The following is a 26321-nucleotide window of genomic DNA, read 5'->3' on the forward strand; positions in this document are numbered from 1 at the left end:
TTCCTATCGTCCTTCCTTTTTTTATTTGTTGCTGAGGCAAGCAACAAAAGTCAACAGATAACAAATGAACAGAAAGGCTCTCACTCTCCTAGAAATTCACAAGCTCAGGACATTTGAGATGTAAATAGGTCGTGCAACACAACTGCAACAGGTTGGAAAAACTGGTGCCAACATTATGGCATGCCCTTGAATTTAGGGAGAGAAATAATAATGCAAAACAGAGCCAGTGTGGTGTCGTGGTTAGGATGTTGGTCTAGCAGCTGGGTGACCAGAGTTCAAATCCCCAGTCAGCCATGAAGCACACTGGGTGAACCTGGGCCAGTCACTGTTGAGGTTCTTAATATTGTGCATTTGGATGCAATAGGATGAATAAAAACTGACTCTTCTTGAAATAAAAATGGTCCAGTCAAAAAACATGGTTCAAAAGCTGTACTAGCAGAATTTGCTTCAAAACTTAGAACAAATAAAGTTACATCCAGATAGTTGCGTAATATCATGTGCTTATCCCAGCACAAGGAAAACATCTTAGAAATATGAAATATCTTCATCCAGAGCTGGAATTGAAGTCCTGCCTCTCCCAAACGGCTTGCATTTTAGCTTGAAACCTCAAGCTGGAGAGAGAGATTAGCAGTCCTTTCTCTTTGGTGACTTTGGAACAAAGAGCTCACTCATACAAAGTGGAAGCCTACAGATTAACATATGCGCAGAGCTGTAATAAAATTCTTTCTCGTGTGATTTAAGTTAAACACCTCGTGAGAAGAGCCAGCAGAGATACAGTCTTACCAACTTGTTAGGCACTCTGCAGTCCTAGTTTAGCTTCCGTTGAAGTTTCCATAACATGCTTAACAATATACATGCAGAGTTATTTTCCATTTCAATGTGTAATTAATCAATTATACTTAATGTTCATTGCCTTTCAGACTAACCTAGCAAACATGGTTGTTGTGGGGATTAAATTAGGAAGCGCAGAACCATGTATGCCATCTTGAGCTCCTTGGAGTATGAATAAGATGAATGAATTAACAAATAAATACAGTGTAAGGTGGTTGATGGTCATGTGTAGGCTCGGTTGCAAACAATCAATGCAAGGACAGCAAATAGGCATGGAACTGTTGTCAGCCTGCTGCATGTAGGCCTTGTGATGTGCAGGCCTAGGACTCAAGGTGTTAACATTTCCTCCCCTAAAGACACTGTATTCCAATGACTGTTTAAATTCATTTGCACTTTATTGAGTGATGGTGCTGTGATTAAAAGCTGAGGTGTACATCGGCTAATTATATTGTTGGTTTTAGTCCAATGATGACTTAAACCTGAGCTTATTAACAGTGTTTATTGGATTGCCAAGTCAAGCATTTATTAGAATAAACAGCAATTTCCCTTAATTTTCCTGAAACCTTTGGGTGGTTACAGTAATATGGTGAAAAGTAATAAAGACTTCAGAGCATTAAATAAAATATCAGAAGATTTGGTTGCTCATTAAAGCAGAACTAATCTGCTTTAAAAATAGAAGGATTTCCTATTGCTCGCTAAGGATGCTTAAGAAAATAAGCTCTTGTTCCTGACAGAGGCGAAGCAGAAATCAACCTATTCAGTTGGTGGGAACTCACTGGCACTGCTGGGTTTTGCATGTGGATAATTATAAACCTGAAAATCCAAATAAATTTTAGGGTGCTTTTTTGGGGAGGGGGACTGTGAGTTAGAAGAAATCAGTACTTTTATTCAGTTTCCCATTGATGGCGAAAAGATCCATAGGGAACACTCCTGGGTTTGGTTTCTTTGGTTTAGAAAACACAGGAGATTTAACACATCTTTTAAATATTTGCATTATTTACAAATATTTGCATTAAATACTCAACTAGAGCATAAGTGGAGGCACAGAGGCACCCCAAAAAGGGAGCACACCAGATTCGCAGAGGAAGATATTCTGAATCCCCAAGGTCCCTTCAATGGTCTCTCTCTGTCTCTCTCTCACACTCACACACAATTTGAGTGTTATGTTCCTCATGTGATTAGAATCTCATGCAGGAGAGAGTGAAGCTATGCTTACTACTCTGTCCTTTCCCTCATGTTCCCATCCCCAGGCCCCCTCATCTTCCAAATGTTAGAAGGAAATGTCTGAAGTGGGCTAGCTGCTCTACAAATGTAGGCTCCCTCTGATATATAATTCCGGGCTACAGGGTTCTAAAGCATGTAGTAACCCTGTGCATGCAGAGTGGACTCCTTCACACAGAGCATCTCTAGTGCATGGAAGGTGGCAGGCAGGACTGAGTGACAGGGAAGTGATGGATGGGGCTGAGCACCAGGTACATGACTCAGCTGGACAAGTGAATGTGGCTTGACATCCTGTGTCATAAGCCCTGTTGTGAAGCCTTGAATGCTCAGATATGATTTTTGTCTCTTTCCATTTGCCAACTCTTGCTTTTTTCTCACACAACTTATATCTACCTATATTTGAGTTGTGGGTGTCGCCTTCTCTGATGACTCTTTGATGCAAATGCCCCCACTTATCAAGAAGTGACCTGGTATTCATTAGCTCCTACCTCTCTCTCTCTCTCTCTCTCTCTCTCTCTCTCTCTCTCTGTGTGTGTGTACAGTAGTACAGTTTTTGAACATCTCTGTTGAAGGACATTTCAGTTTTTGAAAGCTGTAAACCAGGAAGTAAATGCTTTGGTTTTCGAACACACGTCGGAAGTCGAACATGCCATGCAGCTTCCACTGAGTGCAAGATCCTGAGGCCTAGCTGTTGGCTATTGAATTTTTGGTTTTCGAACATTTCAGAACTTTGAATGGATTACATTTGAAAACTGAGGTTCCTCTCTCTCTCTCTCTCTCTCTCTCTCTCTCTCTCTCTCTCTGTGTGTAATATTTCTAACTTGCCCTTCCTCACAAGGTGCTCAGAGCACTTACTAAAATACAACATTGCAGCAACACAGCAATACAAATAAATAGATCCAGGGTAGAAGATAGACAAGCTAGAGCAGCATATGGCTCATGAAAATTCACAGAAAACGAGTTACCAAATGTCTGGTTAAACAAATATATTTTAAATTGGCACTGAAAACTCATCAGAGTCAGTGCCAACAAAATATGTAAGGGGAATGTATTTCATGATGGAGGCACTATAGCGGAGAAGACCCTTTCATGGGCAGCCGTATAGAAGATGTCATGGCCATGTGTCACTGCTAACATGGCCTCCCCTGCTGATCTTAAGCCATGAGCAGGTTGGTATGGGATGAGGCACCCCTTTAAGTATTTAGGTTCTAAGATGCTTAGAGCTTTGTACACCATCACAAGGACTTTCATTCTTGTGTGGTAGCACACAGGCAAGCCAGTGCAGCTTCTTTAGAACCGGCGTCATACGCTCCTGATCAGCAGCTGCTCAGTGATTCACAGGTTACCTTCTGAAATATCATCAATGACAGCCCTGCACAGAGAACAGCACAGACATCTGTCAGGGAGTTTAGCAGTGCACAGACCACTGTGGCAAGGCTATCCTTGTGGAGAAAGGGTTGTAAGTGGTGAACCAGCTGAAAGCCACCTGTGCCTCCAATGATGATGATGATTCAAGGGATGCCTCCAAACTACAAACCTGCAACACTATCAATAATGGGTAGCCCAAATTATAGACCCTCGGACCAACCACCCAAAGAGCCTCTGTCTTGTCAAGATTCAGCCTCAATCTCACTTAACTCCATCCAGGTTGTGGATCACCTTCAGCTTTTATTCCCATTTCCATTTATGGGGATGGCAATGTCCTCTACAGATGTGGCAGGGCTCCTGTACCTTCAACAACCACATAACAGTTGGCAGCTCAAGAGGCAAAGATTTTCCTATCACTGGCATCTATTTGCTGCAAGAAGCCTACCCTGCTGTCGGTCTGTCTCGCTCCTGTTAAAGGTGCAGGAGGGTCCCTGGCTCAACTTCGCACCTACGCATCTATTATTAGACACATGTCAAAGGGAACTAGGGAAGGGATTAACATCCTTTTCATACCTGAGTTTGCTTAACTGGCAGGCAGCAGCATGAGCAGAGGGAACAGGAAAGTCTTTGAAAGATCAGAGATCCTATATATTTTAGATGAACCTGTATGTGTGACATTTACAATGACAGGTTTAATAGAAGCCAAATGAATTGCTCCATGGGAAGACTCTGCTTTGATATAACACAAGGAGGCTCCTTTTTTGTTGCAAGAAATTGCAAAAGGGATGGAGTGTGTCAGCTGAAAGTTGAGAAGGATTGAAATGGGACTACATCACGGTGTCTGAAAATGGATCTTTTCATTATAGGTTGCAACAATAAGGAATTTTCAAATGAAGAAACGATTCATGAATAGAAAGGAAAGCACTCGGTGTTAGATAAGAGCAAATACACACACACACACACACACACACACACACACACCCTTTTGTCACCCTTTGATTCCTCTCTCCCCTAACTGTGACAAAGAAAAGGTCATGCTGGAGATATGGAGATTATTTTGGCAATGAAACAAGGTTTGTAGAGATACATATCTGACAAGAACTGGAAAACCATCCATGCAGAAATGGCAATATTAATCACTGGGAAAGGGGCAAAAGGGAGGGAAATGGAAGAAAGAGCATGCACTCTTACACGTGCACGGGGAATGCAAGGCAATAACTTCAAAGAGCAGCACAGTGATGTTCACAGCATCAAGTTTTGTCCAGGAAATTCATTCTTTTTAGTCCCGAACTCGAAAGTAGCCCTTCAGAATGAAGATGCAGAATGACGGCTGGCTTGAAATCCATTTCTGTGTATCTCTAAAGGAGTTTGGACTTGGGGGGGGGGGTCATTAGCGTCACCACTGTCTTCTAAATCATAAACCTCAATGGGAAGAAAATAGTTTTGCAAACACACTAGAAAGAAGACTTGAGGACAAGATTATGGGAAACAGGTTGTATTGATTAAAGATAACAAATTGGAGGATCTGCAAACCAACTTCACTGAACCACATTAACCAAATCAAATACATCTGAGCTGGTGAATTGTTATAAATGAGGGGATTCTATTGCTGCCATCGCCTGGGCATATTTACAGTCACACGTTGTGGTCATGCAGCAAAGTATGGCGAGAACCCTCTCTCCTGGGAGGGTGGGGGCAAAAAGAAGGAAGAGCGTGAGGCTTAAGAAGAAGAATAGTAATAGTAATAGTAATAGTAATAGTAATAGTAATAGTAATGGTAGTAATAGTAATAATAGCATCAGAAGTAAACAAGAGACACTACTGGATACTGTTAGCACATCCCCTTCTAGGGACCACTAGTTAGTCATGGGCAAAAGCGGGTAGGTGGAAAAGCGAATATCAATTTTACCTTTGTCCTGTAAGCTAGAATCTATATAGTTGCACACTGGATACTCTGGGAACCACAGTTCTGTGACAGTGAATAGGGATTCCTAACAAATTTATCAGGACTTTTCTGCAGCTATAGCTTCTCAAATCTGGTGGTGCCAGCAATGAATCCAAGAGACTGAGCCCAACATAAAACTTTTAATGCATTTATGTTAGGGTTGCCATATTTCAGAAAGTGAAATCTGGACACTAAGGTTGTTGAAGTTTTTGAACTATTTGGAACTAATATTTACAAAAAGGGGCAGTGCCAACATGGCTTGCCATACATCCAAATTTCCCCAGACATTTAGCCAGTTTCTGTCAGGACACTGCTTTCAACTACAGTATTCAAGATTTGTCTGGAAAATTCCAGACAAGGCAACCTGAATATATGTAAAAGTGCTCAGCGTGATGGAGCAGTCCTGTGGAGTCATGCTCCAGACACCAGTGTTGCTGGATTGTGTGGGGATGTGGCAGGATGATAACAAGGTCAGGCACATCAGTGGAGCCAATGCAATGCTCTGCCTGTGCACTTGCGCTGCCCCAAACATGCCACCACTCTACATCTGCTCCATCCGGACAAGTGGCAAATCTGGAATGTGCCTCTGCAGCACTGGCCAGCTTCGTCAGCTGTTTCTGAATATATGCTCAAAGTCACTTTCTGATGTTTGATGATGGCATAGGATAAAGGGTGGGGCTTGCTCCTGTGATCCCACCCCACCCCACCGCTATATCCTATGTGCTTTCAATGAACACAGAGCCTCTCCTAAATGTCTGAAAGTGGCTACAGCAAAAGATTTTTAAATGTCACTCAGCTCTAACTGATTTGTTCCTCTGAGTTACTAGTACTACTACCTATTTGTGAAAAATGGGGATGCTGGTACTAACACCTTGATAAATATTGAAATGCATCTCACACCCATCCCATCTTGTGTCCCTTCCCCTTTGTCTATTGATTTTGTGACAAACTTTTAATTAAACAGTTGATCATAAAAACACTCTAAAAAAAGAGGTGTCTGTAATATAAATCAATAGAAAAAGGAGAATATATATATATATATATATATATATATATATATATATATATATATATATATATATATTCTGTGAATATTATATGTATCTTTGTTCCTGCTGCAGCTCTGAAAGGTACCAGCAATACTATAAAACTTGAAAGAGTTCTGGTTATAAAATCATCCACATCACCTTTTGAACTCTGCCAGGCTGGAAGCTGCTATAAACACCCTGTGGAGACAATCACATGTGGAACATACTGGTACTTACATTCCTTTTCTTGGCCCTGCCAGTTGCAAGAAAACTATTCCAGTAATGAAAGGTGGATTGGGAAGAGGCTTAACAATGATGAGATTCCCCAGAAGAACAATAACTGCTCTAATTCATGCGATTTTCTTTTCCACTTCTGGAGGATTTGCTAGGGAAGGAATTTAATATTTTCCCTAGATAAATGGACTAATATTTAATAAAAGAAAATCCAGGTGGCAATGTCAGTAAAAATAAGGAATTCACATGGAGTCTGATCATATTGGAACAAAGCAGCTAAAATGAAGGTTGTTAACTCAAGGATTTATTTTTTTAAAGGGTCATCAACTTCAGAAATGTTCTTTTCCCCTTGACATCTCATATCTGATGGCCTTGAGGCTTTCTAAGAAATTCTGTACTTTGCCCGGCATCTGACCATTCCTATCTCCTCCTCCTTTTGTATTCAGGTTTCAAAAGATTGAGAGACAGTCCTACCAACAGCTAGATCGGAGAGAATCCATGTTGTTAGTCTGGATAGCTCAGTTGGTGAGATTGTGGTGCTGATAAGGCCAAGGTTGCAGGTTCAATCCCCATATGGGACAGCTGCATATTCCTGCCTTGCAGGGGGTTAGACTAGATGATTCTCAGGACCCCTATGATTCTATTACAATTCTATGTCCTTGGTGTACCTGTGCCACTGCCTGCTTGTGTAACAGTGAAAATGTCCCTTCTGCAGAACCGGTAGTATTTCTGGTATCACAACAAAACAGCCCAAAGAAAGAGTGAGAGAGTGTGAGAACACTGTTAATGTGCATAGCAACCAGCCATTGTGCACATGCACCAGAGCTCATGGAGAATGTGGACATACCGTAATCTTCCCATGAAGAGGGAGCTATGCACTCCCCCCTCACCAATATACATAAACTTCAACAGGCTTTGGGAAATGTGTATATATTGACTGAGGTTTCTGTATTCTCCAGCTGTCATGGATAATCTGCAACAGGCCTTGGGAGATGACTGGGAAAGGTGCACAATTTGCTCTTCAGGGAAGGCTTATGTCCACATTCTCCACGAGGTCTGGTGTATGTGCACAATGGCTGGTTGTTTCTCATTGCTTGGTAACAAACAGGACTGTGTGGACTGACTTGATCAGCAATGGCTCATTCAGCCATGCAAGAATCAAAATGACTGATGATGCTGTAATTACACACTGACCATGTAGATATGAACAGGCCCTTCATATCTAGGTCTTCAAGGGCCTTTTCAGTGGCTGCTACCTGATTTTGGAACTCCCTTTCAAGAGAAGCTAGATTGGCTCCCTCCTTGTTGTCCTTCTACCAGCAGATGAAAACTGTTTTATTCTGATAGAGTTTTGGGAACTGACTGTTTTTTAAGGAAAGCGCTTTTACTATCTGTATTTTAATAGATTTATTTTTATATTGTTTTAATTCTATTATAGTTTAATAACTTTTAAACTATTTTCTTACATGTTTTTACCTTTCTGTATTTTATCTTTGCTGTTTTTGTTTTAATTTGTGTATGCTGCTTTGAGTCCTGTCTGAAAAAAAGACAGGTTGTTGTTGTTGTTGTTGTTGTTAATAAGAATAATAATGTATCCGATACATGCGTGGTTGTTTGCCTCGGCCTTTGAACAGAGACATTCGCGGACTAGTTACATCTGTCTTAGCAGGGCAAGGCCCAGCATTGCCTTCACTTTCTATCTTTTAAACAAAAATGAAATCTAGATCAGATCAATAAATCATCTTCTCTGCTTGCAACCCTCTGTATGACAACTTATCATGTTTCTAAGTGTGAACTTGACCAGTTCTTTGTCATTTGTCTTGTGTGTCCTGTTGTAGTTTGGCTCAAGGGTGAATATTTGCTGATGATGGATGTGACTATTCCTGACTGTATTTGCAGAGATGTTATTAACCTATATTCTTCTTAATATTTCATAATAAATACATTATTCATATATTGTTGCAATAGACTTGCCAGCTGGATGGCCTGTGAGAGGCTGTTAGTGGGGAGTTCAGCTTAAAGATGAATGCTCACGTACAACTCAAGTCTATATAAGTTTACTCAGAAGTTAGTCTCACAAAGGTCACATCAACACCACACATTTGAAGCACTCACACACCACAGTAACCGCCATGGCTTCTCCCAGAGAAACCTGGGGATTGTAGTTTGTAAGGGTACTCGGAATTATAGCTCTGTGACAGGTCTCCAAATTAACAAATGACAGTTCCTAAGATTCTGTGCACAGCTGTCAACTTTCCCCTTTTCTTGCGAGGAATCCTATGCGGAATAAGGTCAATTCTGTGTCCAGGGCAGCTGTTTATCAGCTCCATCTGGTACGTAGGCTGAGACCCTACCTGCCAGCAGACTGTCTCGCCAGAGTGGTGCATGCTCTGGTTATCTCTTGCTTGGACTATTGCAATGTGCTCTACGTGGGGCTACCTTTGAAGGTGACCCGGAAACTACAACTAATCCAGAATGAGGCAGCTAGACTGGTGACTGGGAGCGGCCGCCGAGATCATATAATACCGGTCTTGAAAGACCTACACTGGCTCCCAGTACGTTTCTGAGCAGAATTAAAAGTGTTGGTGCTGACCTTTAAAGCCCTAAACGGCCTCGGTCCAGTATACCTGAAGGAGCGTCTCCGCCCCCATTGTTTTGCCCGGACACTGAGATCCAGTGCCGAGGGCCTTCTGGTGGTTCCCTTGCTGTGAGAAGCCAAGTTACAGGGAACCAGGCAGAGGGCCTTCTCGGTAGTGGTACCCACCCTGTGGAATGCCCTCCCATCAGATGTCAAAGAGACAAACAACTACCAGACTTTTAGAAGACATCTGAAGGCAGCCCTTTTAAGGGAAGCTTTTAATGTTTAATAGGTTTTGTATTTTAATATTCTGTTGGAAGCCACCCAGAGTAGCTGGGGAAACCCAGCCAGATGGGCAGGGTATAAATAATAAATTATTATTATTTTTATTATTAGGGAATTTCCCTTAAAAAAAGGGGAAACGTTGACAGCTATGATTCTGTGACTGCTAAGGTGCTATAAAATATCTGGTGCGAATGTGACCTAAGTTTAACATACATCCTAGCGAGCTTGAGCTGAATATCACCTTCCTAAGTCCCCTCCCCCGTGTACTTAATCGTGATTCTGGCATAAATATTCATGCAATTTTGTTCTTCTATTGTGTGGTGCTGGAAGATAAGAAGGGTCAGCTGGTTGCTTCAGCAACAGAGGGATTCTCCCTTTTTCATTATCTTGTGCTACTGGAAGATAGAGAAATTGATGGGCTCCATAGGGATGTGCCCCCGCCCACTCAAATATTGTTGCAAGCTGGGAGGCAGCACCGACCCTCTTATTAGGCAGAGTGAGGCGGCTACTATGAAAGGGTAGCAGATTGTTAGCTCCCATCCAGGATGCTAGCAGCTGGTGGGATGTTCGGTCCCAGGTGCCAGAATAACTTGGCTAGTCTTGGGTACTATGTATGGGGAAGAATCATTTGTTTTGTTTTTCTTCAACAGCAAACAGTCTTGGGCTGGGGTGGCCCTGTTTACAGCACTGCAAATGGCTCTGTTTCATCTCAGACCTCTTTTCCTTGTAATTTTGCTAAGGACAACAGCCATGGAAGCTGGATTTGATTTGTGACTTCCATCACTGCATCCTGTGATGGAACAATGTGCTTTGTTAAAGAAGTCCTTCCTTTTGTTTGGCCAGAATCTCCCACCATTTAGCTTCACTGGATGACCCCAGGGTCTATTAATAATAAGAGAGGGAGCAAAACATTTTCCTCCACATCATGCATAGTCTGAACATGAGTCTGATTATTAGCAGGTTCTAAAAACGCTGCTCATATATACTTATGAGTCAATCAGTTTTATTGCAGTGGTTTTCCTGAAAAAAACACCAAAAACCCTCTTGAGAATTGAAGTTAACTGATGGAGCTGAGTACCACCAGCAGAACTCTTTCTCATAAATCTACGCTTCTCAGCGTTCTTGAGAGAAACCATAACTGTGCTCAGTGGGCACCTTTCCTTTGCAGAGTTTATTAATATTCATATTTCTAGGACGCTTTTCAGCTGGTGGGCCTTCAAAGCAACTAACAAAGTTAAAGGCAATAAAGCATGATGAAGCAGCAAGCACAATGCAGCAGGAAACCATTCTGTAAAATACAAGAAGAGTGACAGAAAGCTAAGTGTGACAGAAAGACCAACAGGACAGTAGTCTTTTTTCAGCATGCCAGAAAGCATAAAGTATTAGAACCACATGAAGGGGGAATTTCTTCATCTACGGGTGTTTGAGGTTCACAGCAGAAGCAAGTGGTATCTGGTGAAGTGACATCAAGGCTGGCAAGGGCCCATCAAGGTAGGGTAAATCCAACCAGAAGTTTCCTTATTTGGAGAGCAGAGGAAAAATGGGGCTTTGCTTTCCTGTTGGCTGAAGCACTTTCCTGCTAAGGAAGCTTTAGGAAGATGTCTTACTAGGCTGCATTATGGTTGAGTCCACCTTCACAGAGGAGTCAGCCAGAAAGCCAGAGTGATTTTGCAGACTTTGCTCACATTCACACCCTACATTTAAAACACATTCAATTCACATTTAAACCACATTGCTTTCCCCCAAAGAATACTGGCAACTGTAGTTTCCCCTCACAGAGCTACCATTCCAGCACCATCAGCAAATTACAGTTCCCAGGATTTGTGAGGCTGGGAAATGGGATACTGCCACCCCACTGAAACCTGGAAACTCTAGTAGCTGCAATTCATAATACCCTTATCAAACTATAGTTCCCAGAATTCTTTGGGAAGGATGTCCTTTAAATATGCTTTAAAGGAACGGTGTGTACGTAGCCTAAGTGTCCACAGGATTGTAACCTTCATAAGTAATTTCTGCCAGCTGTGAAAGTGTGTGAAATTCAAAAAATGCTCTCACAGGCACCACAGAAATGATCACTGATAACTCCCAGTACGAATGAATCCCACCATAGCCGGTGCTATGACTACAGCCAAAAGCAGAGAAGGCCTTAAGATATGCAGGGAAGATGAGACTTTTAAACTCCCTGGCAGTAGTTATTGTTAATCTGTGTGATATGTGAAGAATCGAGATAAAAATGATTTGAGGTTTGAAGCTCTGCAGGTGGACAATTAATGAGCTGCTAATTGGCTGAGAAAAGAGACCAGCAGTGAGGTTCTTATCCTAACCAGGAAGATTTTCGAACAAAGATATAAAGCTAAGGTGGAGTTTCATTATTATCGGGGGCTGTAATCTAGCCAGCACGCTGCTGAGCTTTCCCCCTTTCTTTCTACAGTTGGGAGCTGAAGCGCAATCATAGCCTCGCTTCATGATGTCTTTTGTCAAGACGCTGGTCTTTTTTTATTCCCCTGAATGTCCAAGCTTCACTCTTCCAACAGGTCTCTTACTTGCTACACAGGCAGTAATTGATTATGTTGGAGGCTGGCAGGAGCTCTTGGATGCCACTCCACTGCTCATTAATTCTGTAATGCAGACAAACGGATGCAGTCTTTTCTGTCCAAGGCCACTCCTTCCTTTCCCCCAAGGGGCAGGCAGTGTGTGCTGCAATGTGGCTTGCAGAGTCTTTTCGACCTTGGATTTAGAGACAGTCAACCAGAATGTATTACAGTACAGGCACAACATGGATATCTTGATGTCCAAAGCTAGAGCATCTTACAATCTAAAGAGTGGAGCTGAGAGGTCACCCTGCTTTTGGTGATTAATTTCTGTAGCGATAGCACTCCCAGCAAGGCCCAGTGCAAAATATACTGTACCAATGACTGTTCTAAAGCCATTTATTTGTAATATCTTTGCTGAAAATGCTAAGAAAAAAATGGAAAGTAATGCCAAAATCATGCCTTTTCTGGAAACTATCATGATTAAGGTTGTCAGGCAGCGACCCAGAAATGAAATCTGTAATAACTTTATAGTAGGAAAAGGATAAGCAATTACATCTTCTCTGGCTCCACTTCTTCTTTGCCAACTTTCCTCTTGTTGGGGCAAATAGCAATTCTTGTTTTGCATTGCAGAAGGTGAGAGTTAGGCATGGGCAAATCTGTCAGTTTCAGTTTTGCTAAATTTCTCATTTTCCTCATCTTAATCTTAGTTCATTACATTTTTGCATCAGTTTGCAAGCATTCTTTTTTTAAAAAAAAGTCCCCATGAAAATACGTCAGCATTTTAAACCACATTTATTCTAACATATACCTTCTTGTACGCAATTCTGCCATATATATGCACACACATACAAACAATTTACCTGCATATAGCGAATGCAGGGAATTAATGTTATTTTCATTAATATAAATATTTTATGGGCACTTTCCCATAATATTACACTTCCTTTTTCTTTTAGATCTGCATTGCAAAGTTCAGAGCAGTGACAAGTTCAAAGAATAACTGCATTTTGGCTTCTGTGTTGTTTTGGAACTTGTGAGTCGGCTTGGCTTGCATTAAACCAAAATGAATCCAAAATAAAGCAGGAAGTAAGGATGTTGGAAGCACGATCTCTGGTTTGTGACATACCAACGTGGATAGATTGGATAGATAGTGGTTTCTAAGAGGATTCAGCTCCTGGCTTGAACTTCAGTTTGCATCTGTAAAAGGATTACTTTTACAATAATGAACCTGCTCATTATTGAGATTGTCACTGGAGACCCTGCTTGAGGTGCCTCATCTGAGACAATAGAGCCCTCTCAGCAATACTCCCTAGCTTTGGAATACCATACTGAAGATTACTTGCCTTGCATCTTTACCAAGTTTTAGAGGCCAAATTAAGGGTTTTTTTATTTATCCAACTGCAAGGGACTGCTAATGTAGTTAAATAGCAGGGTCAAGGAAACCATAAAAGTGAAGGAGAGTTCTAAAAGCAATAGAAGTCTTGACAAAATGAGGAAAACAAATTGGAACACAACCTCTAGCAAATCTATTGTAAATTGATGAGCCACCCAATAATGGCACATCCATCCCATGATATAACAGAGCTCGTAACTCAGATGACAGGGTGTGTGACACGGAACTTTTTTTCTGTGGCCTCATGTTATGCACACTTGGAATACACAAGCAGGAACTTTGGTGATGGGAACTATGGGTTGTGACCTAACTTAGCACATTTATTTCACTTGCATTCAGTAAGAAAAGCTGAAAGCTTGGAAACTGCCAAACTTGTTAATATTATAATTGCAACTGGATTTTTCTCCCATCACTACTAAAGAATTTATGAAACAGAAAATTTCATAAATGGAGAAATAAACCATTGGGAAATTTTCTGCCCTACATCACTGAGGACAACGAACAGCCTGGCCTTGAAACACATATGCAAAGAGTTGGTTCATAACCCCTCTCTCCCCAGAACTCTTCCAGGTACTCAGGATACCAGACATGAACACTGCACTCTAGTCAGTGACTGAAATAAATCGATTCATTCATTCAGACATGAAGACACAATATCCACTCCATTCCTGAGGATGAGAGGACAAAATACGCCAGACAGGTGAGCAAATGGGATGGGAAGGTATCATGGCTCAGTTGTCTCCTGTGTGTCATCTAAGCTGGCAATATTGCCAACATTGCATTGGCTAACTGAAGCTTCACTGTCCTGTTGCCCTCCTGATGTTTTGGACGACAACTTCCATCAACCCCAACAAGGACTTCTGGAAGGCACCAGGCTTTTGAAGGATGAGTTGAACGATCCTCTATCCCTCAGCAGCTAGGATTCACACAGGGTAAGTATACAATGTGCATAAAATGGCAGGGGTTGATATCCATCCCTGAATATGTGAGGCACCTCAACAAACTTCCCCAGGTGCTTGCCATACCTAGAGCAGCTCAATCTAGTGAATTAGTGGGTCTGCCACCACATTCCTGCTTCTCTCTCTATGTTCTCCTTATGCTCTTTACATATCAGAAATAGGCTTACTCTTCTGGTGCCTTTGATTTCAGTTATCTTGAATTTTATTTGCCTGTAGCCATTTATTGTTTTCCTTTTAGAAAGGCTGGTTTTCTAAGTCTCTTAGTTTATATGGTTGCATGAAAGATACCATCAAATCTGAAGAAGTGTTGTAAATGGAAGGGGTGGAGAAGATGTCAAGGTGAAAATGACAGAGCTGCCAGTCAGATATCCTAGCATTCAGGGAGGCTTGAATAATACCATCTAACCTGCAATTATATAGTCTCACATCTCATCCCGATAGGTTTCAGTTTCCATTGTTGAGCTTTAGCCATTTCAATGTTCATAAACAACACACCTTGGTTTTCAGAAAAATAAATCACTCTTATTTATTTGCACATTGGTCAGCTTTCTCCAGCCTGGTGCCCTCCAGATGTTTTGAAGAATTCCACAGGCCTAGCTAGCAAGCAGTAGTTAATGATGATGGGAATTGCAGTTCAAAACATCTTGAGTGCACCAGATCGGGGAATGCTGACCCAGGTAGTTGGGTGTAAAAAAAATGAAGGAAGCATTGCTGTTTAAGGCCCATGCACTTTGATATCCACACATGAAAGCAGATGTGAATCGTATTACAAAAAGAACAATCATGATCCACACATAGGAAAGAGAATGCTTACAAGTTTCATAGGTAAAGGTAAAGGGACCCCTGACCATTAGGTCCAGTTGTGACCGACTCTGGGGTTACGGCACTCATCTCGCTTTATTGGCCGAGGGAGCCGGCGTTTGTCCGCAGAAAGCTTCCAGGTCATGTGGCCAGCATGACTAAGCCGCTTCTGGTGAACCAGAGCAGCGCACGGAAACGCTGTTTACCTTCCTGCCGGAGCGGTACCTGTTTATCTACTTGCACTTTGACGTGCTTTCGAACTGCTAGGTTGGCAGGAGCAGGGACCGAGCAACGGGAGCTCACCCTGTTGTGGGGATTTGAACCACCGACCTTCTGATTGGCAAGTCTAGGCTCTGTGGTTTAACCCACAGTGCCACCCGTGTCCCTACAAGTTTCATATTCCTTCCCAAATAATAATCTCTCTCTCCCATGCCCTTGTTTGGTGACAGACGCATGGTTTTTCTTATGTGATATGCACTCTTCTAGGGCTGATGCCAAGTTTTTTTTGGGGGGGGGGTGATGACCAAGCACTGCATTTATGGAGCTCTCCAATGCCACCTTGTCCCTCCCACCGCCATGAGTTTAATAGGGGTGAAGAGATGGCAATGGGGATGGTTGGCTGTAGGAAGCCTGGTGCTTTGCAGCTCTGGGGGAAACAAATGCAACTGCAGCCACTACTATATTACCCTAGCCTCTTTGAAGTGTTGGAGCCTAAAATAGATTATTTTTTAAAAGGAGGAGCATCAACCATACTGAGCCTGCTGGGTTTTCGTGGGGAAGAGAAAAAACAAAACTGCTAAGACACACTGGCGGAGGAACTGGGTGGGGGCGGGGGGAGCGCACCGCCCCCCGGCACCATTGGGGAGGGGAGTACCATCACGGCCACCCCCAGACACATGCCGTGCACCCCCCATCACGCTGGGCGCCCCGTCCCTGCGGGTGGTGCACCATGCCCCTGGGATGTGCGCCAGCCACGTACCTGCTTCTTTCCGCCCCTGGTGCTGGACCATGTGGCTTCGCCACTGCTAAGACACAGAGCTTTAAAACACAACCTGTGCCTGGAAAGAACCAGCTAAAAGGTAAGTGTAGATGAGCCCTTAGCCTCAAAATAAACCTTCTACAACATTGTTTGGAGAGAGGGATATCTGGTTCATTTGAAGCCACTTGGGGGGGGGGTCTTCTCTATAAGCAATGTGGAACTCATAAGTTTCTAAAGTAATCAATTATAGCTCTGACTCCACTCATTGGCTGAAAACACTGCAGGCTAAGAACAGCCTAGCTCATTTCTCAGAAAGCAATTGTTTCAAAGGGTGCCTGCATTCTAGGAGAGCTAGTTTTCTATATTAAAGCTCAGAGACTGAGTCCCCTGCTAGCTCTGTGTCCAGTGCAACAGTATCTTTGTATTATCTTTTGGCTGTCCTGGGAAGGAGTGGCAGATGTAGGATTGTGAACTGACCAGGAAGGGAGAAAACATTGCTGATTTTAAGGGTATGTGTCTGATGTCTAGGGGTAAGAGGTGCCAACTTTGAATGAAGTAGCAAAAGGGCATCTGCTTCCATGCACTGTGTTGAAAGGGGGAGAGTGGGAGATACTGTCTTGGCCAGAGTCAGTGTCTCATGACATCAAATCACTGCTCCATTCCCCCACCCCCTTGGGTGATCCCTAGTGAACAATAGTGTGTCAGCAAGGCAGCCTGTATACTTTAAAAAAATCTTGTATAGACTACAGACCCCAGCTACTTTGGTGCAGTTCAGCTGGGAACTGTCAGAATATTTTCCTTTTTATTTAGTTGATTTGCCATTTAAAAGCTGCAACGCTTTGCAGAGAAAGCGATTTGCTTAAGAGCATCCATGTTCAAACTCCCCTTCCTCATTTCACTTTTTAGCTTTTAAAAAAATGTGATATGTTTATTGCCAAAAGTTATATCAAGGACAGTAAAAACCTTTCAGCTTTAAAAACTAATTGCCCCAAAATCAAAGGCATGAAAAAGCTGGCTGTCTCCCATAAATGTGCTGTGGGTCATGTAAATCATGCTATAAGTTGGAATTAGATATGGCATCTTGCACAATGTATAAATTTGCAGCTGCAGAAATTTATTTTCTCTCCAAAAAGGAAAGCAAACTCCTCCCCTGCTTCCTATACTCCCCCCCCCCCAGGTTCTGTTCCTTCCCCCCTCCCAATCTAATCTCTCTTACTTCCATCCATAATATATTTGGAAAGCATCAGTCAAGTCAATGTGTCTGGGAGATAGATTGCCGTGGGAAATGGCCTCCATGTTTTGGGATGAGAAATATTGGTCCAAAATACCTTAATGGGAGAGGCGATGGAGCTAATTCTCTACCTCCTGTTTTGGGATTGGTACTAGTAGCAAATTGGCAGCTGGCAGGCCTAGAAAATTATTTCCTACTTCTTTCCCTCTCAATCCTGAAGTTAGGACAATATTTTATGAAACACACTTTCCCCCACTGCCAAATTTCATGCTGCAAAAATATGGATAGCCTCTAAGTTGGGTTTATATCTTGGTGAAAACATTCTTTCTCTCATTCCTTCTCTTCCCAAAATCAATTTGAAACCTCAATTAGTAATTGATGCTTATACTCTGCAGAAAACTGGTAGTATTTAGAACAAATACTGAACTTTCAGAACAGTCCAGAAAGTGGGGTGATATGCAAACTACTTCATAGAATCATAGAATCATAGAATCATAGAGTTGGAAGAGACCACAAGGGCCATCGAGTCCAACCCCCTGCCAAGCAGGAAACACCATAAGAGCACTCCTGACATATGGTTGTCAAGCCTCTGCTTAAAGACCTCCAAAGTAGGAGACTCCACCACACTCCTTGGCAGCAAATTCCACTGTCGAACAGCTCTTACTGTCAGGAAGTTCTTCCTAATGTTTAGATCTAATTTAAAGGAAAAAGCAACCTAAATTGCACTTTCTGAAGCAACACATGATTTTTATGAGGACTTCCTTTTTTTAAAACAATGCAAACTTATGTGGAAATGTGCAAAACTAAAGAGTGGAAAGAGTGGAAAAAGGAGAAATTGGGAGAAATCAAAACAGAACGATGAGCTTGTAATTGGTTGATTGCCTTTAATACAAATGGTGGATTGCTTTTTTTAGGATTGAAAAACATTTTCTTGGCTTATTTTAGCCTAGTGTTTTTCAAACAGGATTCCTGAACATGGCCCAAGGGTTCTTCCATCTTGGGAATTTTGCTTTCCCTTCTTGTGCAGACAAGAGGCGCAGGCCACTTCCAACTTTTGATGCCCTAGCTATTGGCAGTTGGCAGTCACTGAACCTGCTAGGCATGGTCAGTGAGACCACAGACAAGTTGTTCTGGTTTCCTCCCTCCTTGCAAAGATGCTGTAGTTTCACAAATAATTATCACCTAACTAAACTGAAACCTAACTAAACTGAAAAGTGCCTCACTGTTGCTGTCACAGTAGTGCCTCCACTGGGAGAAAAGTTGTTTGCCCCTCCCTACCTGCTCTAGTTTTCTCCCTATCCTCTTTCTTTGCAAAGGAATAGCAGACAATTATACATTGCAAATTTATTGATGCTTAGCACTTAATTGTCTTACCTTAGTCATTGCTGTCACAATGTCTATTGTAGGTTCATGTCACAATCATCATCATCATTTTTTATTTGTATACCGTCTTTCTATCTTACAATACTCAAGGCGGTTTACAAGCTGAAGTAACAATCTAATGCAATACAAAAATGTGATAATAAAACAAAACTTTAAAATAAGCAACCTACATCAAAAAGTAACATTCAACAATTATTAGAATAGTACAAAATAACAATATCAACATATAAAAGTTAAACAGAAATCCACTCAACACTTACAAGAAATAATTTCTAAACTATAATCAATAACACAATGGCAAGCCACAGTACATAAAATAATACAATACAAATTGAGAAGCAGAGACTAGAGGGTGGGACAAGGCAGGTGGAAGGAGGCCTTGCCTGATGAAGTCTCTTCTCTTACAATAAAGCCTCCTCTGAAGTCCATGGGGATTAAGGCCGGAGTTGGTTTGTTTTAAAGGTGCCACACAGGGCTGTTAAAAAGGACCTCTCTTTGCTTCATTTTCTGCATTGTCTTGAACATTTTGAACTACTACAGTCTCAACAAGTCCGACGTTCAATTTTAGATATGTTGGTTTTATGATAAATTGGGGATCTTCGTAAGAATCCAAACTTGGTCATTTTGGCAAAGATAACTTTGTGATTATCTAGCTATCTATCTGAAATTGGCGATGTAAAAACTAACCTGTCTTTTGTCTTGCATTGGAATAAGTCTTGTGTCATTTTCTACTTCACTTTCAAGTTGTTCTTTGCCCTCCTTTTCTCTCTCTCTATTTCTCCTCTCCTTCTTGTCCCATTTCCTCTGCTCATATGAACCTTTTTTCCCCAGCTCTCACACTGCAAAAAACATCTTGTGATCCCTGCTGGAGCAAAGTCAGCTGTAAACAAAGAAAGCAAATTGGTACAATGTTGTATAAGCAAGATTTCCAAATTACCATGGCATCCACTTGGGTTTACGCTCTCCTCCTGCTGACAGCATGAGTGGGCAGAGGCCAGTGCTGGAGCAAAAATGTGTTTGTGTTGAATCACCACCATCCTGAAGAGCTTAATTTATAGAATCAATAAAGGCTGCAGGCACTGGTATTTGGGAATTGTTGTGGTCTTGGGTTATCTGCTCTGAGCTGAGGATTCTAAAGATAACTATATTTGAAACAGGGTTGGGAACTAGTGCCCCAAATTCCAGCAACTGAGACAGGCTCATGTCCTACTGCATGATCTAACTCCAAACTGATCTGGAAGCTGCCTGCTAAATCATACAGTCACTTCTCATGCAGAATGTACTGGAAGAGACCATCTAGCATGTGATGGGAGGGTTGCTGTTCTTGTGTAGTCGTGTCCGACATTTTGTGACCACTGCCACTGCCTCCCACAGCTTGGTCAAACCCATGTTGGTAGCTTCGAGAACACTGTCCAACCATCTCATTCTCTGTTGTCCCCTTCTCCTTGTGCCCTCAATCTTTCCCAACATCAAGGTCTTTCCCAGGGAGTCTTCTCTTCTCATGAGGTGGCCAAAGTATTGGAGCCTCAGCTTCAGGATCTGTCCTTCCAGTGAGCACTCAAGGCTGATTTCCTTCAGAATGGATAGGTTTGATCTTCTTGCAATCCATGGGACTCTCAAGAGTCTCCTCCAGCACCATAATACAAAAGCATCAATTCTTTGGCGGTCAGCCTTCTTTGTGGTCCAGCCTTCTTTATGGTCTCAGCTCTCACCAACTCTCACTGGGAGGGTACCATTGACATTTGCTGTTTCTATCTGGATAGCTCTACTAGAACATTTTGAGGGAGGAGCAATGGTCTTTTAAACTACATTCAACAATATCAAGGGTCAGTTATGGAGCATCAGTTTTGAATATAGAAAGTCTCAGATTCAGTCTCAGCCATCTCCACCGAGAACACAGGTGATGGAATGAGGAAACCCATAGCCAGTTATTCTCTGTTGGTGTACTGAGAAGACATGCTAAGAGAAAAGCGAAAAGCTAGCAGACCTCAGCACTTTTCTCCATGTGAACTGAAACCTTGGGGGGGGGGTGTTGTTGTGGGATTTTGAGTATGTGTGTGACTTTTGAGTGATGCCATGCTAAAAATCACTGGATCCACATGACAAGCTGCTTCACATGGATAGCAGAGCTTGCCATGTACAGAAGCCTCCAAGGGCTTCTCTGATGAATCACGTCTTAGTAATGTGATGAGAAAGCAAGCCAAAGAACATTTAATATCACACACACACACACACACACACACACACGGAGTGTTGCAGTAATGTTAGAGAAAATTTTTCTTCCTTTTAATTAGCCCACAGAACGCATTGCTTTCGGATATTAACAAGGCAACATTTAACAAATGCTCAGACATTTCCATTAGTACCTTGATAATCTGCACTTAGCTAATTCGCACACAAAAATACCCCCCATGGACTTGGCTAAGATTTAATGCCAGAAAGCTTGTAGTGCAGTCTTGTATTACAAAAATTTCATCACTTATACTAATATACTCCAGAGCATGTATTAGTGTACCGTGAAGTATTATGAATAATTAAAAATAAACTAGACTTGTCAAAGAAACGAACAAAGTACATTTTATGCTGCATAAGCTCAGCTTTTTACTGTGCCCTCCCCCCGCCTCACTTTTTAAATTTGCGATTCCTTTTTGGTTCACAAAGTCCAGCAATTTGCAATGGTTTTCAAAGGCATTAAAATGGTTTAGTGATGCTCTGCTGTGTAATTAAGAACATTTGTAGTTAGACTCACTTACCCGGGGGGGGGGGGGGAGCTAAAAAAGGATGGGAAGGAACATGTTCCTTAGCATTTTTTTTGGGGGGGGGAGCTGAAGTCTATAGGTCAGAAGTACAGCTTAGTAGCTATGAATGCTGTTGTGCGGAATGCTGAGTATATAGGTGCTATAATTGATACAGTTGCTTTAGCCTGTTTCATTAATACACAGCCCAGAAAGTTTTGCTGCCTAAAGCAAAGGACAAAATGGTACCCCCTCCCACTCTACGTATAGAAGACAATTGTACTAGCAATTGAATTTCACTGATAATGGAACAACGTCATCCACCACAGCTGAATGCAACAGACTAGCTTATGGGGCTCATGGCAGATAAGGATGGGGAAGAAATTCAATTTAGTTCACAGTGAAAGGCAAACCCAAAAAAATTGCACTTTCTGTGACAGTCCATGAACCAAAACACAGCCATCCTTCAAAATGTGCATTCCCCCATATTTTGCAGTACGGTTTTCCACCCAAGTAATGTGTACAAGAATACACATACCGGGGTGAAGTGTGCCGATGAATGCATATATTATTGAAATTGGGGGAAATTTTCAGATTATTTGAAATGTATATGTGATGAGCAAAGAAAGCTAGTGGGATTTCAAGAAGCTCTGTGAATGTTTGAGGAATATTGTGTTGAAGAAAAATAAGAGGGTGAAGGTATATAAAATGCAATATAAAAATTAGGAAATGTGTAATTAAAAAATTGAATAATGGATGATTGTTAGAGAGGCTGAAGGAAGTCCAAAAGAGAAAATATGTGATAAATTTAGATTGGATATTATAAATGTATGTTGGAAAATTAATAAAAATTATTTATATATAAAAAAAGAAAATGGGATACAAAATGCACAGTAGTATTTTTATTTTTTTTCCAAAAAAATATTTACTGCCCTTTATCAAAATATCCCAGTGCGGTGCACAACATTAAAGGGAATTTTTTTCTGCAAAAATATGTATATTAAGCAAAATTGCATACACAGATTGGGAGAAATTCACATTAAAATGCTGGTGAATTTTAGTGAGGAGTTTTTGTTTTTTTTAAGAAATGACAATGAAGTGGAAATATGGAGATCTGAATTTAAGATTGAAATTATGAGAAACAGATAGAAAACAATATTAACAGTCACCTCTTCCTATGGGCAGACTACATAGCAGGCACAGTTCTGTCTTCACCTCCTAGCATCTGCCACCTGAGGTGACGGATGCTACATACTGCGCCTAATGGTAGGGATGGCCTTATGTGGCTTTCCCCTTATTACCTTTACTCATTTGAGATTTTTGCATGGTTTTGGAAGTGTCTGTTACCCAAGCTATAAAGTAAGACTGCACTCTTGCTTTACAGCTTGTGATCCACTGCGCTATACTCAGTTCTTTGTTGATCAGGGGACCATCCAAGTCTCCAAAATTACATGTGGCCATCAAAATTCCTAAGGTGTGACAAAAGAATCTAACCCTTGTCCTTCTTATTTCTCTCTCTCCACTGTTTCAATGTATTCTGGGAAGCAGTTGGCATCCAAAGCTATAATCAGAACCGGCAATGTTGAAGCAGTGCTTAGCTCCACACTAGTACATCTATTTCTATCCAGCTCCTAGTAAGATAAGTCTCACTTCTTCGTGCAGGGCCAGGTTTATATAGAGCTCAAACTCTTGGCTTCCAGTGGGCCATTCCTCAGACAGGCTCCTTCTGTCTGAAAAGGCCATGGCTGCTGGCAGCTTTATTTCATGTGCCATGACCGCTAGTTGTAAAAAGGAAGAAAGGAAGAAAAATCAGTCCAGAAGGACTGTTGGTATCATCTTTTATTAAGATAAAGGACTCACACAGACTGGTTTATAGGACAGATCTTTTATCTTGTTTTCTAGCTATGCTCTTCCAAGTTGGCCTTCAGCAAAGCACAGGAGAAAAGCAGATATGAAGAAATACTCCTGCTTCTCAAGGGATATTTAAGTGTTGCCTACAAATGCTTGCAAAGCCCTTTCCCTCCCCTTATAATTCCATCCATCCATCCTGCTATTCAAGCAAAAGCAAGCAAGCAAGAAAGCAAGCAAGCAAACAAACAAACAAACAAACAAACAAACAAACACAAAACCTGTACACCTGAAGGTGGGAAGTGAGTAGATGGCAGGATGACTCTCCTACTGGCTCCCTCATTATGCCTGCCTGGCTCTGGAACTTGAATGAAGGAGAAGGGATATAGCTCAATGGTAGAGCATTCAGAAGGTTCCAGGTTCAATCCCTGGCATCTCCAGGTAGGGTTGGTGAGATTCCTGTCTGAAACCCTGGGGAGCCACTGCCAGCAATGTAGACAATATTGAGCCAGACAGACCATTTGTCTGAGTCAGTATAAGACAGCTGCTTACGTTCATAATAATGCTTCTGGACATAAAAATGTGTCTTCAAGTTATGCAGTCAGTTTGGCAGGCAGGTAGGCTGGCCTGCTTGTCTGTCTGCGAGAGAGCTCTTCTATTGTCCCCCCCTCACCCCTCTCAGTTTTCTTTTGTTTTTTTGCTTGTATTTGTGTGTGTGTTACATACAGTTTGTAGGTGACTGTCAGGAAAGGCTAGGCTTGCCATATGTCATGAAAATTCCTGACATGTCCTAGCTTTCTGGTATAAATAACTATTTTGGGACTAGTGATTGGGTTAGGTTTCCTCATAAAAGCTCAAGAATTTTGGATGCTTCCTAAAACTCAACAACTTTGCGGGTGTCAGGGATTTTACTTTTTGAAATATGGCACCCTTAGGAAAGGCTAGCAAGAGGGGTGAAAGGTAGGCCTCATTTTGAGTTTGAGCTGGACGTGACTGAGGAAGAGCAAGAGGTCATTCTATGACAAATCTTGGGTTTACTTGGAGCTAAGTGGGCAATGCTGGAAACATATTTTTGTGGGTGCAAATTGTTAGGAGAGCTTGTTGGTTTTCATTGCAGTTGAGCATTCATTTAAAAACAGCATATTTGTCCCATTAACGTATTCAGCACAATGCCATTATACCATTTCCCCCAGAGAATATAGGAAATAGGAAGAACCAGCATGCAGAGACACTGATGCTGATACTAGATGAAAAGCCAGGAATAATTCTTTAAGAGAGAAAAGAAAAGTTGCTGCTTCTTGTCTGTATACTCCAGGGAAATTGAGAAGGATGGTGTTTGAAACTTCGGGAATAATTAAGAAAAATGCCTGTGTGTATATTGGAGCAAGCCGTAAGTCTTTTTGTCTCTGCTTAATAAAATTCTAGTCTTTGATGTAAATGATAGAGGACCAGTGGTTATTTATAGACTTCTTTTTTTGGAGTTGTTGTTTTCCAGAATGCATTTGTAATGTATACTAATATCAGAGTTACCAAGACATTGTCAGGCTATTTCACAAAAAAAAGAAAAATATTATTAAGAAATGAAGGTGAGGGAAACCCAGAAGGTAATGTATGGAACCATGTGTGTACGGAAAGGTCTTCGTCAATTGCCTTGTTTTATTACACAATTTTTGTGTACAATGTCTTGAACTCTGTGGGGGAAGCAATGAAAAACCGGTGACAGGGTGCAAGATGAATGGGAGAAGCTTCATCAGGTTACAAGTTGGGAGAAACAGATTTGGCCATTTATGCTGTGGACGTGTGCGTGTATTTGTGGGAGAGAGCGAGAGCGAGAGCGAGAGAGAGAGAAAGTGAGAAAGTTGGGTGGTTGTGTGAGAGGGAGCCAGATAGAGAAGGCAAGAGGGCCTGGCGTTCCCCACCACAACCATAAAAGGAACACTTGGCTGCCTGCATAATCATTGTCCATCTATGGGCCATCTAGTTGAATTGGACTGATACATTCCTGCTTTCTTGGAGGTTTTGTCTGGTGGTTTGTAGATTAATGTAGGGCTTACTCTTGGCTTTGATCTTTCTTGGTGAGCTGCCCTATGCTGTCTGGGGATGAATTGGAATCATGAAAGTAGTCATAGATAACAACAATGCCATAGATCAGAAGTTTTCAACCTTTCTGAGTCCATATCTCCCTTGACCAACTACATTCTTTCTGCGGCACCCCTGTGGAGCTCAGGAACCTAGTTAGAACCCCTTGTCTGCAGAGGTGGCAGCCTCTCACCCCTTTTTGAACACCCTCCCTTGTGGAGTGTTCCCTCAGCCTCCTCCCCTCTCCCTGGGAGTGCCCTCGGCAGCTGCTGCCGCTGCGCCTGGTCTCTGAGCTTCCCACCCTGCCCCAAAGACTGGTACTTCCTCACATTGCCCCAAAGAAACCTGAGAATAGGATGCCCCCAGCCCAATGGAGACAGGCCAAAGGTGAATGTGAGGACAGCACCTTACCTTGGGAAGCAGCAGTGGCAACAGCAGGCGCTGCCAGGCCTGCATGGTGGAAAAACACTCAGCTCCCAGGCAGGCCTTGCACACAGCAAGCACAAGAAAGGCCAGTGCATCGCCTGCCTGCCTGCCTGCCTGCCTGGCCTCCCACTTGTCTGTCCATTCCCAAGAGCAAGGGCTGGAGGACTGACAGGCTGGCTGGGCTCCCTTGCCTGTTTGCTTGCTTACTCCAAGGCTGCTTCAGCTCCTGGCAACCAGCGGCCCTGTAGGTATGTTTAGGATAATAGGCAAGGAAATATTTGTTAGGTATTATCCTTCCTTCGCTCATGCTAGTGAGTGATGTAGCATAGCGAATCCCCTCTATATTCACAGAAGCTAGTTGATAGATTCGTTTGAATCTTTACAAGACGACTAATCCAATTTGGTTTGCCCAGATGGATTACTCCTGGTGTGCCCTTTTCTCCCTCTTAATAAAGACTCACGA

The 26321-nt window shown here is 42.1% G+C and overlaps 1 long non-coding RNA gene across 1 annotated transcript in view; it reads right to left on the reverse strand.

The window, feature by feature from the left end:
- LOC310707715 overlaps window positions 1-26321 on the reverse strand; it is a 38961-nt gene that overhangs the window by 4650 nt on the left and 7990 nt on the right. Inside the window, exons 2-3 of the long non-coding RNA XR_014526685.1 lie at window positions 19458-19650; window positions 18762-18872 (exon numbers count right to left, since the gene is read on the reverse strand). This is a non-coding gene — a long non-coding RNA (uncharacterized lncRNA). The remainder of the gene's footprint in view (window positions 1-18761; window positions 18873-19457; window positions 19651-26321) is intronic.

Source organism: Podarcis liolepis, assembly GCF_965112155.1.
Source record: "Podarcis liolepis genome assembly, chromosome: 5".
NCBI lineage: Eukaryota > Metazoa > Chordata > Lepidosauria > Squamata > Lacertidae > Podarcis > Podarcis liolepis.